The sequence below is a fragment of the Panthera tigris genome, chromosome F3, assembly GCF_018350195.1.
Source record: "Panthera tigris isolate Pti1 chromosome F3, P.tigris_Pti1_mat1.1, whole genome shotgun sequence".
Lineage (NCBI taxonomy): Eukaryota > Metazoa > Chordata > Mammalia > Carnivora > Felidae > Panthera > Panthera tigris.
Window position 1 is genome coordinate 43,035,325 of NC_056678.1, and position 5,827 is coordinate 43,041,151.

A 5,827-nucleotide genomic window follows, 5' to 3' on the forward strand; every position below is an offset into this window, starting at 1 on the left:
CCCGCCGGAGGTTGCATCAGCCGGGCCTAGGCTGTACGCGTGCGCACTGGTTCCCCGTGGTCTCCTAGGAGACCGCCCCGCCCCGGTGCCCCCCAGCCCCACCCAGTCCTTTGGGCGAAAGGGGACTTTGCCAGATAACCCGACAATTCCCGGAAGCCCTCTTAAGGTCCTAATACACACCCAAGTGTGTACCCTTACCTTAGGCTTGCATATATCGGGGTTCCTGTATTGAGTGCTAAGTAGATCGTCAGCATGAGATCTTAGTATAATAAGAATTGACAATACTGTGTAAATACACGTCTGGTGTTAAGACACTAATAATTTGGAGTGGATAATGAGTGCAAAATCGTAAGGGAAAAATGAATCATTCTTATGCATTCGTGCCCTTTCGGTTTTCGAGTTTCTGAATCACTACTTAGCTTTGCCTACGACCCAGCTTTCAGTATCTAATCCACATACATCTCCCCACGAAAATGTGAACTCTTGTTTCTTAGGTGGTGCCCTATTAGACTGTCCCCTTTCAGGAGAGGCAAACTGAAGTTGCAGAGGAGGAAAGAAACGTAGTCCTTGGAGGTGTTGACTCTCTTATATGCTTCCCAGGAGGCAACACATTCAAGTCCTATTTATGTCCTGAGCCGCCCAGAACCGCAGGATACAGCATGTAAAGGACACACGGACCGTTATCCTTTGAAAAAATTTTGTCTATTATAATTGCTATATTTAATTCTCCTTAGTTCATTTCTTTTTTCTGCTAAAAGTTTTTCAATGACACCTCTGAAATTAAAAAAAAAAAAAATCTATTACAGACGGAGTGTGGCAATTTTAAGCACTTAGGGACTGCGGAAAGATCTTTCAGGAACCAGGAGGAAGCCAGCTGCTCTTCCTGCTTCAATGGGACTGTTCAAAGAACAGCCACTTCCTTCTAGGAATCTAAAAGGTCCTCAGTTTCTATGGTTTACCCCTTATTATCTTATCCATAGCTCTGGAAATATCTCATTTTTAATCCTAAGAACTTCAGAAAAAAATGTATTAATAGGAGGTTAATAATAGAAAAGAGATCTAAGCATGAAAATTAAATACTTGAAGCCTCAGTTTCTTGGTTGTCAAGTGAGACTAACAATTCCTCTTTCAACAGGTTGGTGAGAGAATGAAATTCCTAATACAGTGCCTGGCCTAGAGAGAGTAGGGGCATAACCATCAGCTAATACTTGTGATTTAGCAGCTAACAATGGTTTCCCATGGCCTACGCAATCAAGGCTCTGTACAGCCTGTCCTCCCACTATGCTTTGCCAGCCTTCTCTTCAGTAACTTCCATTCATGCGTGTTAATACTCCAGAACTTTGGACTTGTGTCCTGCCTCTATGTGTGCTGTTTCTCAGCCAAGAAAGCCCTCTTCCTCCCCCTTATATAAGTACTCATGCTTCAAGGTCCAACTCAAACATCAACCCCTTCTTGAAATCTTTGTCGACCTTCCCGGTCAGAACAATATTATTATACACTACTTGAACACTTAACACGCTACACTACATACACCTATAAATGTTCTTTCCTGCTGGTTTCAGCTCCTTGAGGGCGATTTCCCAATACCTAGCCCAGTGGTTCGCAAAATATGATCTGGGCACCCACGGGGATCCCATTTTCAGACCCTTTCAGGGGGCCCTCAAGGCCAAAATAATGTTCATAATAATATGCAGCTGTTATTTTCCTTTTTAACTCTCATTTTTTTCATGAGTGTACGTTCGACATGTATCTTCTAGAAAATACATGATAAGTGATCTGGCAACCCGTGGAATGCAAAAACAGATAGGAGATTCGAGTTATCTTCTATCAAGCCAGATATTAACAACATTTGGGGAAAAAAAGTAAAACAATTGTCCCTCTTCTTGCTAAAACAATGTCCCTCTTCTTGCTACATTTTGTTTTGAAAAATAATTTTTCATTAAAAGTGTTACGTTGACATGTAGTGGGTTTATTATTTTTAATGAATATTTAAAAATTCCTCATTCTGACTCCTTGAACAGTAACTATTGATAAGTATATAACACACATAAAAGTTCCTTGGGGTCTTCAATAATTTTTAAGAGTGTAAAAGGGATCCTGAGCCCAAAAAGTTAGGGAATGACTGACCTAGATGTTGGCTGGCACATCATAGGTGACCAATAATGTTTGCTGAATGAATGGAAAAGTATTAATACTCTAAAACCACAGCATCAGGGGTGCCTGGGTGGCTCAGTCAGTTAAACGTCCGACTCTTGAGTCAGAGAAAGACCAATATCATGTGACTTCACTCATATGAGGAATTTAAGACACAAAACAGATGACCCTAAGGGAAGGGAAGCGAAAATAATACAAAAACAGGGAGGGAACAAAACATAAGAGATTCTTGAATATGGAGAACAAACTCAGGGCGGCTGGAGGGGTTGGGGGTGAGGGGAGGGGCTGAACGGGCAAGGGGCATGAAGGAGGACACTTGTTGGGATGAGCACTGGGAGTTATACGTAGGGGATGAATCACTGGAACCTACTGCTGAAATCATTGTTGCACCATATGCTAGTGACCTTGGATGTAAATTTTTTTTAATTAGTAAAAAAAAGAAAGTCTGACTCTTGACTTTGGCTTGGGTCATGATCTCACAGTTTGGAGGTTCGAGCCCCACATGGGGGTCTGTGCTGACAGCGTAGAGCCTGCTTGGGATTCTCTCTCTCCCTCTCTCCTTCTCTGTCTTTCCCCCACGGGTGTTTTCCCTCTCTCTCTCTCTCTCTTTCTCAAAATAAATAAATGAACTTTATTTATTTAAATAAATAAATAAAAAACTTTTAAAATAACAGCATCTTCCTTATGGCTAAGCCTTTTGTTTTCCACTGTTGACTTTGTGGCTAACACCACATGTCCCCCCAAAAGTTTTCTTAAAGCTTTTTCTTTTTTCTATTTTTTTAGTGTTTGTTTATTTTTTGAGAGCAAGAGAGACAGAGTGGAAGTGGGGGAGGGTTAGAAAGAGAGGGACACAGAATCCCAAGCAGGCTCCAGGCTCTGAGCTGTCAGCACAGAGCCCAACGCGGGGCTCGAACTCGCGAGTGGTGAGATCATGACTTGAGCCGAAGTCGGACGTTTCACTCACCGAGCCACCCAGGCACCCCTTTTCCACTTAGTTTTTCTAAGTTTATTTATTTATTTTGAGAGAGAGAGACAGAAAGCACAAGTGGGGGAGGGGCAGAGAGAGAGAATCCCAGCAGATTCTGCACTATCAGCGCAGAGTGGGATGCGGGACTCGAACCCACAAACCATGAGATCATGACCTGAGCCAAAGTCTGAGGCTTGACCGACTGAGCCACCCAGGCGCCCCTTAGAGCTTTCTTGAATGAGCCTCCCCTTCCCCATCTAGTCCTTGAATATATAATTTGATTCTCCCTACCTTGGAAGTTGTTCTAAAGGGGAAAAAAAAACACAGTCCTAAAGCATCAAAACCTGTAAGAATGTGTGACTTAGCCCTGTCAGTCCCTACAGGAAAATAAAGTGTAAACCAGCTTCCTCGAGCCTGCTATCAGCCAGAGGGTGGAGGGAGGGTAGCTCTGGACACCAAGATAACAAAGTGTTGCCGTAGCTGTAGGTGTGCTGGTGAGGACAAGAAGTCCTTGGACTGGCAAGCTGACTGGCACTTTGGCAGAAGGTGAGGTTTAAACCTCAGTTGATTATGTTCATTTTAAAAGATTTTGCGGGCCTGAGGCAGAGGGTCTACAGCTTTTGACTTCGTCTGCCAGCACCACCTCCAAGATCTCACTTCTAAGTATCCCACACTTCACGTGGTCACCACCTGCCATCTTCCCAGCTCACTGCCCCGTATCCCTATTCAGCGACTTACCAACCCCTGGAAACCTCCACACCACTGCCGTTTCCACTTCTGTTGTGATTTCTTGCCCTCCTTCGCTTCCCTCCTTACCCAGCGTGAATTCCACGATCCAGTATCAAAAACTAACCCACTGCAAAGACACTTCATTCTCTTGCTCTTCGCTGGCAAAATCCCAACCCTAGTTGAACTCAACTACCCACTTGTTCTTAATCTACGCACTCAGCTAACCATGGCCGAGGAAAAGCACTCAGCAGCACCGACTGACTTGCTTTGTATCTGTGACCACAAATTTCATCAGTGCCGGGCATTCCTACGACAGTTCATAGTTCCAGCTTTGTTTCTCCCACACTCTGAGACTGTTTCACAATTTCTTCCAATTTCCAGCATTCCCTTAAATACACATCCTCAGCTTACGGTCACACCTCATACTTCATTGAGAAACCAGACACAATTGGACATAAACAACCTCACCTTTCCACCACTAAATCCACCCATCTTCCAGCATTTGGACCCACATACTCTGCCTTCAATCCCGTAACAAGAAAAGAAGCCTCCTGGGGGCGCCTGGGTGGCTCAGTTAGTTAAGTGTCTGACTTCGGCTCAGGTCATGATCTCACACTCCATGAGTTCGAGCCCCGCGTCGGGCTCTGTGCTGACAGCTCAGAGCCTCGAGCCTGCTTCGGATTCTGTGTCTCCCTCTCTCTCTGCCCTCCCCTGCTCTCTCTCTCTCTCTCCATCAAAAAATAAGTAAACTCTAAAAAATAATTTAAAAAAAAAAACATTCCCTCTATCTCAAAAAGAAAAAAAAAGAAAAAGAAAAGAAGCCTCCTGGATCCTGTCCCTCTGTGTCTACGGAAGGAATTCCAGCCTTCCTTCGCCCCTCTTTCTTGTAACCTATAATTGTCTCTCTCAAGCTTCTAGAACACTCACATGCAGTTAGTATCACCCATCTTAAAAATGAACAAAACTCTCTCAGATTCGTGCCCTCCAAATTTCTGCAGCACTACAGCAAAGTTTCTCGAGCGTCACCTACGGTCATGGTCTCTACTTTGTCATGACCTCTTCTCTCTTCCACCTCCTCCAATGTGGGCTTTGTCCCCACCACTCAAACAGCCTTTATCAAGGTTGCCAGGAACATTTGCCAAGTCCAAGCCTCTGACTACTGTGGGTTGAACTGTGTCCCCCTAAAAGATATTGAAGGTCCTCATCCCACAGTACTTGTGAATGAGACCTTGTTTGGAAATAGGGCCTTCGCAAGTTAAGATGAGGTCATTGGGTGGGTCTAATCTAATCTGATTGTGTCCTTATACAAAGGCTAATTTTGGACACAGACACACATGCATGAAACACATGTACTTGTGAACACCATGTGAACACGAAGGCAGAGATTGGGGTGATGCCCCAACAAGTCAAGGAATGTGAACGACTTCCGGCAATCCATGAGAAGCTGGAAGAGGCATGGAATAAATTCTCCCTGTCAACCCGCAGAAGGCACCAACTCTGCCAACCCCTGGATCTTGGCCTTCTAGCCTCTAGACCTGTGAGCAAATTCATTCGTTGTTTGAGCCACCAGTCGGTGGCGCATTGTTACAGCAGCCCTGGGGTACCGACGGAACTTTTCTTTGTGCCCCCATGACGCCACTCCCCTGGTTTCCCTACAGTTCCAGTGGCTCCTCTGAATGTTGGCCTGTATCAGAGCTCAGTCCACCCATATCTTTTTTTTTCTAGCCTCTCTAATCTAGGTGATCTCAACCTATGCTGATGACCTAAACTCTAGACTGACCTCACCCATGAGCTTCAGATTCCACTCTCCTGCCTCACCACGTGGATGTCCACACATCTCAACTTTATCATGATCAAAACAAAACTTTTTTAAAAAAATAATTTTATTTATTAAGTAGGCTCCATGCCCAACATGGGGCTCGAACTCATGACCCTGAGATCAACAGTCACATGCTCTACCCACTGAGCCAGCCATGC

The 5,827-nt window shown here is 44.6% G+C and overlaps 1 non-coding gene across 1 annotated transcript; it reads right to left on the minus strand.

Moving 5' to 3' along the window:
• Positions 1–5,754: 5,754 nt before the first annotated feature.
• Positions 5,755–5,827, minus strand: TRNAN-GUU. Its single transcript has one exon. It is a non-coding gene; the product is annotated as a tRNA-Asn (tRNA).